Genomic DNA, 14,594 nt, shown 5'->3' with positions numbered 1-14,594 from the left:
TTAATCACCCTAATTTTTTTTTAATTTTTGCAAATGGCGTTGTATGTCAATCATATTGACACGTGTGAACTAGGCAGTTGCAGTAAGCAAAGGTAAAAAAAAAGACTTTCATCACTGAGATCCATTTTTTAGTGACATCCAACAGCCAACCCGAGTAGAACTACAGTGAGGCATGCCGAAGAATCAGTTAGGCTCGAATTAGACAGGCCTTACTACGGCACGCCTCACTATTACCTTACCAGGCCCACGTTAGGCAAGGCAAAGATTGGCATGCCAGAACAATACCAAATTTGGTTGTGGTCACGAAAATCTGTGGCAGTGTCTCACTTAGGCATAAATTGGAGTCCCTAACTGATTTGTAGAAGGGCATCCGGAGTATTACCGAAGTTCGGTTTTTCGAACCTGCGCCTAATGAGGCAGATGTGTGGCGATACCTTTCACGACTTGGGCCTAGTTTAGCTGCCTTATGAGGCGCAAATTTGGAATGCGGTCTGCCTTATTTGCGCCTAGTCACCGCCTTACCAAAATTTCTAGTCGGGAAAGTCATCCAAAACGAATGTAATTTCTGACATTTCTATATGATGACGAAAATATGCGCTGATGTTGTATGCCAAATTTTTTATATTCAAACACGTTAAAGCCTTTTTTGGTTGAAATATAAACACAAATTTGCTTGCTAATGCTAATCTTGCTGTTTTTGTGCCACAACTTGAACAGGGTAAATACAACTGGGCAACTTGTAGCAATTAAGATACCTTAACCGCATTAAGCAGCGCTTAAATATAGTAACATCTGACCTTCTTCCACATATGAGGTAAAGAGTTCGTCATGCCGAACCTAAGTAAAGCTTAAGTGTTGCCTCACCAACAGATTTACTGGCAGCACATTTAATCCTCGCTGTTGGCTTACTCAAGTGGACACTTGGCAAAGCACTTTGCAAGCCATAACAATGAGTAGAAAAAGATGGAACGAGTACACACATTGCTTGCATAAGTATTGCATGTACTATTTATATATGTAAGAAAACTGGTGTACATACAGCAAATCCCTCTGTGATATATGCATGTACTTAATGCCGATTTCTGTTATTTCGTAGTGTTTTTCTCATACATGCAATTGTGTGGCGCCCAAAAATGCATGTTGAATAATATCGGATATCAGCTTAGACTGTGTTCGGTTACTGTTACCTAATCAGCGCTCGTAGTCGAAAATTATAAATCACTTGAGTTATAGTTAATTTTCCATGTTGCAAGCGATGGTGCAGCAGTGAATATACTTCATTATAGCAAAGTGGGAAAATGGGAAAATGGATGTACAGTTGTCATTCTACATTGACAAGTGGCTTAAGCAAATGAATTCGTTCGTTACTCCATATTGTCGCTTATGATTTATTGCATATATAATGGTTGCAACATGTTCTTCTGCTTTCCTTTCGCTTCTTCCAGCACAATTGGTGGTTGATTGGTGACTTTTTACTGCTGTCGTATGCGAAGAATTGAGCACATGTGGCACATATGAATTTTGGAGGAACATGAATTGATGTTGCGGTGTACAAAAGTAGTTTTAAACGAAAGTAGTTATCAACTGACAACTGACGTTTTAGAATGAATGGATTAATATGATATTCGAAATGTTGAATTTAATCTATTAAAAAAACAATCGTTTATGGAGAAGATAGCATTTCTTACAAAACCTCTTTTCAGGTGGAGTATACATTGAAATGTGATAAAATACGGTAAGAAAGAGGCATTAGATCCTAGTAAGTAGCAGCACGAAACTGATATATTTAAGTCTTCGTTGGAAGCAGATGCCAAACAATGTAGTTGTTTTCCATACTTCTTGGTATATGAGGCACAAGTTGTGCAGCAATAAATATATGCAGTAAGAATTTTCATCCAGTTTTGACCAGAAAACAGTTTTTGACAAGTAATACTTCATGATCGCTGTTGTTTCTAACTGCAATTTAGGAGCTCTAGCTGATCAAAGTTTAAATTTGTTATCGCATATACAAGGAGGCGCAAAATTAAAACCCTATCAAAATATTTGCAAATGGCCACCAAAGGTCAGAATAAAAATTTCCATCACTAAAAATAGTTTTATTCAAAAACGTCAATTGGGTGACCTTGTATCTGTCCCCCTGCGCCACTTGGTATTAAGCATTATTTGTTATCAAATTTAAATTCATTCTATCATCTAATGAAACTGTGCTTAAACAAAGTACTGAAAATGACGTATCACGGAGTAATTCACTTTAAATTCTAGTATGGAATAAGTTGATCGGGTGATATATATGCCAATAAGATTTGTCTGCTCTAAATTTTGCGTTTCGCCCGAAGGATGTGTATGATTTTTTTAGAAAAATTTATATTCTTCCGGATGCACAAAAAGTCCAATATTCACTCCCTACATTTTAAGAAGTAAATCTTTTTCATAACTTTTGCAGTACAATACCTCGTAAACTATTTAACAAACTTCCTAAAGAAATCCAGCTCATAAGAAGATTACCTACATTTCTGAAAGCGGCAAAATTGTGACTTGTTTTTCAAACATGAAAATATCGAAATTCTGGTACGACCTATAATATTTTTTCTTTAATAATATTCAAGGTTTTTGCTGTAAAAGTAGTTAATGTATTGAATTTGCTCATTTAAACTGCTTATACAAGATGGCGCAAAATGAAGACCGTATCGGGACTAGAACAGCTGCAGTATACAAACGGACAAACAAGTGAGCGTAAAAAGATCAGAATAAAGATCATTTTTTTATTTGGTAAAAAAGTTACTCAAAAACAAAATTGGATGCTTAATTTTGCGCCACATATAATCTTTAATGTTTTCATTTAATTTTTCAGCAAATTCACATACAGAAGTTTTTAGCGAAGGAAATTGGATTACCTCTATTCTCTTTAAATGAGCACTCAATGTCATTAACTATTTTCTTATTTAATTTTTTTGTAGTAATACTTATACAGTTTTAATCGAAGTTGTAATGATGTCATAAGATAATATCGAATAATCTAATGTCAGCAAAAGGAAAAACTCTTAGGATAATTTGGGTGATTGGTTCAGCTGGTCGTCAACTTAATCATCACTAGATAAAGCCTTGAACGATGACATCAGTGCGGTTTTTGGTAATGAGAACGTAAGGTAGATTTACGACCTACACCCCATTCCGTAATACAATAAAAATTACAATAACGAAATTCTATACCCTCTAACTGTAGTTATCCCTTACAAGTAAGGGGGAAAACAAGAGAGGCATAATGGCTCTATAATTCCATTCCAGTAACTGCCAGGACCGCCGTAACCAAATGGGTTGGTGTGTGACTACCATTCGGAATTCACACAGAGAACGTCGGTTCGAATCTAGGTGAAACACCAAAATTAAGAAAAACATTTTTCTAATAGCGGTCACCCCTCGGCAGGCAATGGCAAACCTCCGATTGTATTTCTGCCATGAAAAAGCTCCTCATAAAATTATCTGCCGTTCGGAGTCGGCTTAAAAGTGTAGGTCCCTCCATTTGTGGAACAACATCAAGACGCACACCACAAATAGGAGGAAGAGCTCGTCCAAACACTCAAAAAGGGTGTACGCACCAATTATATATATATATATATTTATAACTGTCAGGACGTCTTTGAATAGGAGTATCTAGAGGAAGATGATCCACAATTATTCTAAATCTGCAAATTGAATGTGATTCCGATTTAACTGTCTGGTTTTCTTTATCTTTTTATTGAAATATTTATTTTTTTCTTACTTTTTACTCATCTGTAAGATCCTTAGTCTTCTTAAAGCTGTAATTAGTGGTGGCGTATCCATAAATTAAAGCCGCAACCATAATCATAGACGCAACATTACAGAATTTGTCAATTAGTCATGCCGTAACCATAAATAGCGGATATTGAAGTAAAATTAATGACAACATTTGCATTTTGTCTTAAAAACACGGATAACACTGTGGTACAAAAAAAAAAGTTGCGAAAAAACTTTGGATCGGACATGGTGAGGGTTGTAGCTTATGAAAAACTGAAAAGAATGGTATAGGAGAAATTTCCAATACACCCCCAAAATCTCATTTTATGGCCATAAAACCGTTTTTCAGTAGGTTGATGTGAAGAATAACTCCTAACTTCGCCAATTTCCATCCGATTTCGAATTTGCTTTTTTAGTTCGAAAGAACAAAAACAAGCCTTTTTGACAGTGTGTTAACATTTTTTCTGAAATAACAACTGACGAGACTGTAGACGGAAGTATTTGGAATTTTTTTATTTTTTCTCTATTTTTTGAACTTTGGCATTATTTTTACGATATTATCCGATATTGAGGATTTTTTTTAGTACCCTACTGTGTTAGTAAATTTAATTTTGCGTCAAATGAGCTATATTTGACTGTAACTGAATTAAAATTAGTAGAGTTGTGCGAGTTTTAAGATTTTTTGTTTTTTTTTTTTACTAATTTGGAATGTTGGTATAGCTTACGCTAAATGGGAATAAGGACGTGTTTTGATGCGTTATTATAGATACGTAATATTTATTGGAGTGTATATGTATACATAAGAGTACACTGAACTGCATACAACAGAACTGGTTAGAACTTACGAAAATATCTGACATATTATAGCACATTTTTTTTTCAATAGAAATATGAAAAAGCTCCCAAGTGTACCAAAGTTCACACTGTACATTGATTAACAAAAGAAGTTTTTTATTATAAGTTAACCTTATTAAAACGTCAAAGTTTTATTGTTTGTTTCATTGAAATTCATAAGATATAAATCTACTAAGTCAATTAATTTTTCGTCACTCCTTTCTCATATTTAAATTTTTATCACAAATATCGAAACAAATGTATTTCACAACTGCTTATGGTTACGGGGGAAAACCAAAATTCAATAGATTCATACGGCTATGGCTATGATTACGATCGTTTGGTTACAACCGTTATGGTTACTGTTATGGTTAATGTTCGGCATCACTTGCAGCTTAACATTTATCAAAGCCTTAAATGTAGTTATAAGAAGCCGTTACATAGCTGACTATTAGTTCTTAGCTTTCGGTTTACATTCCATTGATCTACAATCAAATTTTTGAACTTTGTAACTTCCATTATACAGATGTATAAGACTAAAAGTCTTGCATATATAATATGTATTTCTTCATATCTCGAAAAAATAATTAAATTAATAAATAAATTTCATTAGCAAAATTTTGTTCCTCAAGTGTGCGATGGTCAGTGACCTCTGTATACGTCCAATCTTTCTGTCTTGCGCGTGTAATTCCGATCTTGAATTTTGAAGTTCTATAAATATTAACAGGTACATTCAACCACTGCACTTTTTTACCCCTGTTCACGTTCAAGTCATTCGCCCATGTTGTCATTATAACATTTCGCTCGTTTATTTTTTCGCACCGCATTAAATTAAATTTTTGCATTCAAAATGACAAAATGTCTGCCAACACAATGACAGTGGCAGCCGCATGTAAATAGAATTGAATTTTTAATTCGCATAGTCTTCAACTAGCGTTCTTGTCGTACTATTCTCCCGCTCATTCCTGCTAGCACTCCCAAAATCCCCATACGCTCCAGTTTATTACTCCCTTAAGCGCAAATATGTGATATGCATAAATCCATCAACTGTTTGATATCATAAAAAATTCCTTCACCCCATGAACAACACCATTGCTTTTCTCCTGCCTTCTCCCAAATGTTCTTTCTTTTTCTCTTTATGTGCTTATTCAGCGTTCGCTAGTTGTTGGGTAATCATTCGTTTTTTGGCCGCTTTCAGTACGAACCGCCATATCAAGTTGACAGTTCTATAGGGCGCGTTGACAGTTCGTACTACACACTTCATTGCATATGCAAATGCGCCACAGAAGAGACTGCCACTAGTCACCAGCTATTACAACTGCAACTTAAACTATGTGTGTGCTACATAAAACAGAATTCCAGCAACAACAAAATGCCGCCCGAAGTTTTGAGTTTTAGTTCAAAGACACTAGACAAAAATAAATATAAAACGGAAGGATGGAAATAGAAAAAAAAATGTATTTGTTGTTGTTGGTGGAGCAGACTACAATAAAAGTGGTAAAAAGCATTCACATTTTTGAGAAGTGGAAAACTTAGAAAAAAATATAAGCGGAAAACTTGTATCCTTGCGCTTGATTTTATGTAGAAGTACACAAATACATATGTATATGTGTGTATGTATGTATGAGTCTAAAATGCAAATAAATGTTAGCTGCAATTTCATTTCAGTAATCAACTGTGAGTCCGTCTGCCTGAGTTTCTCTTACTCGGCGTATGTCGCGTTCCTGATATCGTTTATGGAAGCATATGTGTGTATAGGGGGATTTGCAGGTCCCGGAAAACCTGAGATTAGAATGTATTAATCCCGGGATCCCAGAAAAATTGAGGAATAGAATTTAAAGAAGTAAAAGAGTGTTCATAGCAAAATTCGATTACATAAACTTTTTCCTATAGATCTTTACATCAGTTCGATGTAGCATTACAATTAATAGTGTAATTACTCTAGAGTTAGACGTAACTTAGCAAATGGGAAACATGTAGAGGTAAATGATTACCCTAGCCTTGAGAAATTCAGAGAGCTGCTGGTTTTGGATTTATAGATGACAGAAATGACGTAAAGAATCATGCTACCATATGATGAATTTCTTTTAATGGAATAAGCCTTCAAAAATGTGTACGTGATATTAATTTCTTGCATAAATTTATTTGAGTGTTTGAAAGTATTCGATGCGGTACCAGCTGGTGGTAGTAGAGGAAGAGGAAGGCCTCCTCTGCGTTGGAAAGATCAGGTGGAGAAGGACTTTGCTTCACTTGACGTATCCAACTGGCGCCGATTAGCACGAGAAAGAAACGACTGGCGCGCTTTGTTAAGCTCGGCCAAAATCGCGTAAGCGGTTATCGCGCCAATTAAGATGAAGAAATTTATTTGAGATTGACTCTTTAAAAACTACATGTGAAGTCAGTTATTGAATTTGTAGTCATATTAAAGAAGTTAAGTTCCAACATGAGTCCCGGTATAAACTTACGCATATCCCGAAATCCCGTAATAACATTATACGCTAATATTGGCATCCTTAGCGTGCACAAATTTACTGTCAACGTGCTCATGATGGAAGTCAGCAGCTACTATTGCCGTCGCTGCGCCAGCAACGCGTTTCGTCTTCTTCGGTTGCATTTTATTTTATATAAGTAATATGTTGCGGTTATTGATGTAGTGGACCACTTTTTTTCGGCGTTTATATCTATATTTACATATACAGGGTGATTCAAAGGTAATACAGATTCTTGATAATGAATTATTTGTGATATGCAATTATGCAATGATATTTTAAAAGCTTTAGCAAACTTAGCCATGGACCGATACACCAACGCGCAAAAGTGATCCAAACGTTGTAAACGCGTGAAAATGATTGCTCTGCACATTTTCACCTAAACGGATAAGTTAGCAAGCGCTATGCCCTAATTATGGGCACTAAAACTACACATGTGATTCAAGAATAAGCTATACGCCCTCAACGAGTCACTGTTTGGGGAGATTTTTAGGCCCGAGGAATCATCGGACGGTACTTTTTCATAAATAATGCTCGTTATGTTGTTACGATGAATGTTATCATGACATGATAACAAAGTTTTTATGACCTGAATTAAGTGACATGGACTTGGAAAATATGTGGTTTCACCACTTGCGACATGGTTCTTAAAATAATGGCCTTATTGCCAACGAAGCTCCAGGACGCATTATCTCACGAAGCAATAAGTTCAATTCACAGTTCGACTTTTCTCTCTGAGACTACGTGAAAAGTATGGTCTAAGTTAATAAGCCCGAGATAATTCTAGAGCCGAAGAAAGAAATCATGCGCATTATAGATGAAATACAGCAACAACTAATAGGATATTAGGTTTCATACATAAATATATATATATATTAGGGCGGGTCAATTAAAAAACCGCTCTTTGCTCTGTAAAAATCGTATTCTAGGGATCAAAATAAGAAACTTTGCCGAAGGAACCATACCTCTAAAACGAATTCTGATGTCCCCCAACTTGGGTCGAACTTTTGGGTAGGGGCAAATTTTGAAAAATCCCACTTTGACCCATTTAGAGTGCTCCAATCGAGTCCAAATGTATGACCGACCCCCACCAACTTTGGACGGCCGATCTACCCATCCCAGTGGCACACCGCCTGTAACTCGCCTGGGGGGTTCCCCATATAATCATTTCAAAATATCACCATTTTTGGCCCTTACATGAAAAAATCAGCTAAATGGCTATGTTTTTTCTTTATTTTTATTTATTTATAATAATAATGTCTATTTTTTCTCTTAAGAAATTTATTTAGTCAGAACATATGTAAATGAAAAAATTAATTTAAGTGAGTTACAGAAAAAAATTCGTTTTAGAGGTATGGTTCCTTCGGCAAAGTTTCTTATTTTGATCCCTAGAATATGATTTTCACAGAGCAATGGGCGATTTTTTTGCCTCCCCACAAATCGACCCGGTCTAATATATAAATATATATTATATATAATTGGCGCGTACACCCTGGTTGGGTGCCTGGCCGAGCTCTTCTTCCTATTTGTGGTGTATCCTTGATGTTGCTCCACAAATGGAGTGACCAACACTTTTAAGCCAACTCCCAACGGCAGATATTTTTGTGAGGAGCTTTTTCATGGCAGAAATACACTCGAAGGTTTGCCATTGCCTGTCGAGGGGCGACCGCTATTAGAAAAATGTTTGACTTAATTTTGGTGTTTTCGCCGAGATTCGAACCGACGTTCTCTCTGTGAATTCCGAATGGTAGTCGCGCACCAACCCATTCGGCTACGGCGGCCGAATACAATTTATAAAACATATCCATAGTTAAAATAAAATTATATAGTTACAATTGTTCAGTAATATGATTTTTGTATCGCCAATTATTTGTAAAGAAACAAAATAGCTGATTTGTTTTCATACGGCTGTACTTTCATTGTGACATGCCCCTACTTTTTACGCTTCATATTCCTCGAACGTCATCTGATCGCCTTATTTCATAAGTGGTTATGATTTTGCTTATGCTTTTCTTTCGCCCAATGTATTATTAGTACCAGCAATGAGCATCAAGCAGTAATCTAATATTGTGGCTGGTGTAGAATATTTTGGACTATTGGTTAGGCCCCTTTAACATGCGAATTTTTTATTTGTAGCTACTTGTAATTACATTCATTATGTCACGAAGCCCTCTAAATAGTACTGGGATGCCAGAGGGTGTGGCAAAAGAGAGTTAGACAACCTCTGTCATGGCTCATTTATTAAGACAGAGTTATGTTAGCGTTTGCTCGATTTTACTACTAGACTACTAAGACATGGCAAAGGTCACTTGAGGAAGCAACATGCAACGAGTTCACATGCATATGTACTTACGCATTTACTAATACGGAAATATAAATGTTCATCGGGGTTGGAGTTTTTGTAAAAATTTATATCTTCCAAACGCTGAGAAACACTAATAAAGTCACTTATGAAGTGGATCGCTTGCATTGTCATACTCTTACGTTTATATGTAAATACATATAAGTGCGCTAAATAAGGAGGGAATCCAGCTATTCCACCATGTGTTCCTCGTCGCTCGGCCAGCTAAATGGTGTCACGAAATTCTGTACCGTGATATACTCGACTTACACAAAATGGCATTTAATGCGCTCATAAGCCAAGGCAACGACAAAATAAAATGCCATTTTACATCGCTTGCAACAAACGTGATGTGTGGCGACTAAGGGGAGCGTCTGCTCTACATCTACCATGTGCACACACGTAATAAAGAGGTGTCTGAACAAAAAAAATCAGTTTGCTGCAACACATTCTTGAAATGGGGAATATTTAACATCTGCTCGAAATCATCACCGAAGCTCTTCGGTTTGGTATAAAAACTGAAGGACTGGTCCACTTATGCTTGCATTATATTCAGTATTTAAGTGTAATATTCTCTTTAAGTAAAACGATATACACACAGAAGTAATTAAACATTAGTTATTGCTTTGAAATATTTAAAATTTATAATTAATTATTAGAGGATGTCCTCAGAAGGCGCCTTATAAATAAATACTCACGAAAAAAGAGCAAAGAACTAACTAAAAAGTGGTGCCGAGTACCATTTCTATTTTGTGAACATGAACTGCTTTGAACTTTGTGTTCCTCTACGGCCGTTATGCAGATCTCAAAAAACTGGAAAACTCTATGTAAAAACAAGGAAAATGTCTTGTTTCAAATTTTCTATGCAATCCGAGTGATAAAAAAAGAAGATAGTCTTATTGTCACTATTTTTAGTTTATAAAGCAAATTGTATTGACATCATCGGCCTTAACAACCGCGCTGTTAGTTCTGCCTTGTCCAAACTGGATAAGGAAGCAAAGCGAATGAGTTTGGTGGTGAACGAGGACAAAACGAAGCCATCAAACAAACAGTCGGCGCACTCGCGCATCGGCAACCACGTCACTGTTGACAGTTATGATTTCGAGGTTGTAAAAGACTTCACCTGACAAATCCAATGAAGCATCTCTCTTGCCAACAAGTCCTCTACCGACGAACAAAACTAACACAATACAAGGCTTTCATCATCCCCGTCCTAACGTATGGCGCAGAAGCATGGACGATGAGACGTTTCTTGGAGTGTTTGAGAGAAAGATTCTGCGTAAGATTTTTGGACCTTTGCGCGTTGGTGACGGCGAGTATGGCCTGCGATGGAACGATAAGCTTTATGAGCTTTACGGCACCATAGGCATAGAGCAGCGAATATAGATACATCGGCTACGTTGCCTGGGTCATTTCATCCGATACAAACGCTCCGGTTCTGAAAATATTCGATGCGGTTTCAGCTGGTGGTACATAGGAAGTGGAAGGTCTCCTCTGCGTTCGAAAGATCAGATTGAGAAGCACTTCCCTTCACTTAGTGCGCCCAACTGGAGCTGGTTAGCACTAGAAAGAAACGGTTGTATAAACAAATTTTAAAGTCTTCCTCAAGCCCTTAGAAGATTCTTTGATGAATAGCAATGTGGCGAGATGAGAAAATAAAATAAACTGTTTATGTGATACTTTCATTTAGTAAAAAGCCACAAATGGACTCCGAAAGGCAGATATTTTTTATGAGGAGATTTTTCATGCCAGAATTACACTTCGAGGTATGCCCTTACCTGCCGAGGGGCGACCGCTTGTGCCTGAGCCTTTCCAACATCAGGTTAAAGCAGTAACACGACAGCGAGTCACCCTGTCTGAAATCTCGTTTGGTATCAAACGGCTCGAAGAGGTGCTTCCCAATTCTGACGGCGCTGCTGGTACTGAGCAACGTCACCTAGCGTAGCCGTATTATTTTTTTCGGGTATACCAAATTCAGACATCGCGGCATACAGGTGACTCCTTTTGGTACTGTCGAATGCAGCTTTGAAGCGGACGAAAAAATGATGCGTGTCGATTCTCCTTTCATGGGTATTTTCCAAGATTTGGTGTATTGCGAATATTTGGTCGATTGTAGACTTTCCAGGTCTAAAGCCACACTGATAAGGTCCAATCAGTTGGTTGACGGTGGGCTTCAGCTTTTCACACAATACGCTCGCTAGAACCTTATAAGCGATATTTAGAAGACTAATCCCGCGGTAATTGGCACAGATTGCAGAATCGCCCTTCTTATGGATTGGGCAGAGCACACTTAAATTCCAATCGGCAGGCATGCTTTCATCCGACCATATTTTGCATAGAAGCTGATGCATGCACCTTACCAGCTCCTCGCCGCCATGTTTGAATAGCTCACCCGGCAGTCTGTCGGCGCTCGCGGCTTTGTTGTTCTTTAGCCGTGTTATTGTTATTCTCACCTCGTCATGGTCGGGTAGCGGAACGCCAATTCCGTCGTCAACGATTGGGGTATCGGGATCTTCACTTTCTCTATGACATGCGCAGCTATCACAGTTTAGCAGGTTCGAGAAGGGTTCCCTCCATAATTTAAGATTGCTCTGTACGTCAGTCGCCAGTTCGCCGCCTTTGTTCTTACAAGAAAACGCCCCGGTATTAAAACATTTGTAGTAATGGACATTAACAATAATTTGGTAAAGATGTACTAGATTCAATGAAAGTAGTGCCAGGACTAGCAAGACACCGTACAATAGGTCTAACATTAACTACTCTGAAAACATATAGTAGGACACAAAAGCTCTTTTACGTCGAAGTTTCGGCCATTGGACATACTTCAGTTACTAATTTTTTATTATTATTAGGCAAAAAAACTCTATGGTTCTAGAATTTGGGAGAATAGTGAAATCAGTCAAGGCTACAGAAATAAAAATAGGAAGCATGTGGAGTTCACGCACACTCCATTCAAAAAATATCGCTTTTACGAATGTAAAGTTTAAGTACAGGGATATACATAGAAACAATCATTTAGCTCTGTACGAGATAATTAGATTGGCGAAATTCAATGAACGAAGAGCAAAACGATCAAATTTTTTTGACCCGCTGGAACCCATTATTACACCTATTACATTTGTGTTATTTTATTGAGCTTAAGATGGTAAGCAAATTTATTCCTCCGGGCTAAACCAAATGCTAAAAGTTTATATTTCTCTTTCTTTATTTTAATTGGTAGTATATCCAAAGTGAACAAATTGTCGAAGAATAAATTCAAGGTGGCGTTGGGTGGTAGCATCAAGCAACCAGCAATTATTATCACTCCTACTATGATATATAAAATAAATACATCTTCCTGCTAATAAATGAATACATACTTTTATAATTTGAAATGTAGCCGGTGTGTTTGGTTTGAGCAACGGGTTGTAGAAATTGTATTATGTAGTTGTATGTAGGTGGTGAGAAAATGGGAAACGGAAATGTCATACTGACACATAAGTTGATGATTGTTGCTATTTTGCATAAGCTGACACCAGACAAGCCATTTGAATTTCTGAGGTGCCCAGAGCAGTCAACAATATGAAAAGTGATAAAGTTATATGACAATCCGCTCATCTTTGAAGTTTGCTAACTTACTGACTTGTCTTAAATATGATGGAATGGGTAAACTGGCACTATCATCTACTTTTGTCAAACATCTGCTTTTGACGTATTTAAAAATAGTACTGCTGATCACAAAATTAAGTTAATCTGCCCTCATCAGTTAACAGACGGCATTGGTCGTGAAGTGACAACTCAATTGACCTTCGCTGCCGAATTTGTATGATAAATGACAGCAGAGAGAACTAACGAGTTGTTCCAACCCCTTACATCTTTACCGCAAAAGCGTTAATCGCTGCCTATCTCACAAGGTCACTTCAACAAAATTACAATTATAACATAACAGCAGAGTAGTTTGCGTTGTTGCATTTTGCAAGCATGAATAATAATTCTGAATCGGTCAGCTCTTTACTATGCCTGTAGATGTTATGAGGTAGCAATGCAAACACCGAATTATTTGGAGCAAAATATACGAATTAGCATCACTTTGGCCATTAGGCGATTGGGCTGACTAAGCTGACCAGACTGACCATACCCGGAAGTTTATTTTCCAGCTGAACGTAGCAAAAGGCAAAAAAAAAAATGTAGAGGTGCTTGCATCAGAAGGATGTTGGTGGCGACAAAAGGAAATAGGATAAACTCAACAATTGGAGATGCCATTGGGTGAGTGGCATATCTAAGCTGAGAACGTTCGATAAACTGAGCCAGCCGTAGGCAATTGAAATTGGGGTGGCCATGCACAAAGTAGGATGTACTCAGAACGAGTCGAAAGTGGACCTCAATTCCGGCGGATAGAGCACAGGATGAACATGTGCAGAAAAGGAAGGAATGCATAAAGCAAGCAAGGAAGTGTGTTGGCAAATACGTTGGGGATTTCCCACAATCACTAAAATCGCTGTAGCTAGGAACAACAAGAGCGCTATGGCTTCGTGTGGTTTTCCTTCTCCATTTTCAAATGTCATCAATGAAATGTGACCGATGCAATTTTTGGGTTCACATCACTTACTATAGCTATTTTTGTAGCATCCAACAATGTTCATGTACATACTTATGTTGCTGTGTAATAAAGTTTCATGTTTCGGTGTTTCGCTTTTTATATTCAGTTAAAATGCTGCGGAAATTTTAGCTCCGCTGCTATTCAAGGCGAGTGGCGTTTGAGCTGGCGCTACTTTGATGTAGCTGCAGTTAAGTCTGGCTGACAATTGGTGTATCCTCACGCAAACATATAACATACATATGTATGTACGTAGGCTTATGTAGGCAGAGGCATATGTTGTAAGGTCGAAAGGGTCTTTTATTGCGGAAATCAGCATTTGCAGGTACGCTTCCCAGTCTTGCGTAGCATGGGCCACTTCACAAAGTGTTCTCGGTGGCATGAAGAACAAAAGACGCGTAGGGCTTGGGCTGTAATATCGAAAATTGGCATTCCATTACACAGAATCGCTAAGTTATTACTCCCAGAGATTGTATGTTGGCGATAAAAAGAGGAAAATCACATAAAAATTTAAAATAAATAAAAGATAAAAGCGACGCAAGAAAAATTTACACTTTCGTTATGCACAAATATAATAAAAAGCAAAGTAATATAGCAA

This window comes from Anastrepha obliqua, chromosome 1 (genome assembly GCF_027943255.1).
Source record: "Anastrepha obliqua isolate idAnaObli1 chromosome 1, idAnaObli1_1.0, whole genome shotgun sequence".
NCBI lineage: Eukaryota > Metazoa > Arthropoda > Insecta > Diptera > Tephritidae > Anastrepha > Anastrepha obliqua.
Note: the sequence above shows the minus strand (reverse complement) of the source record.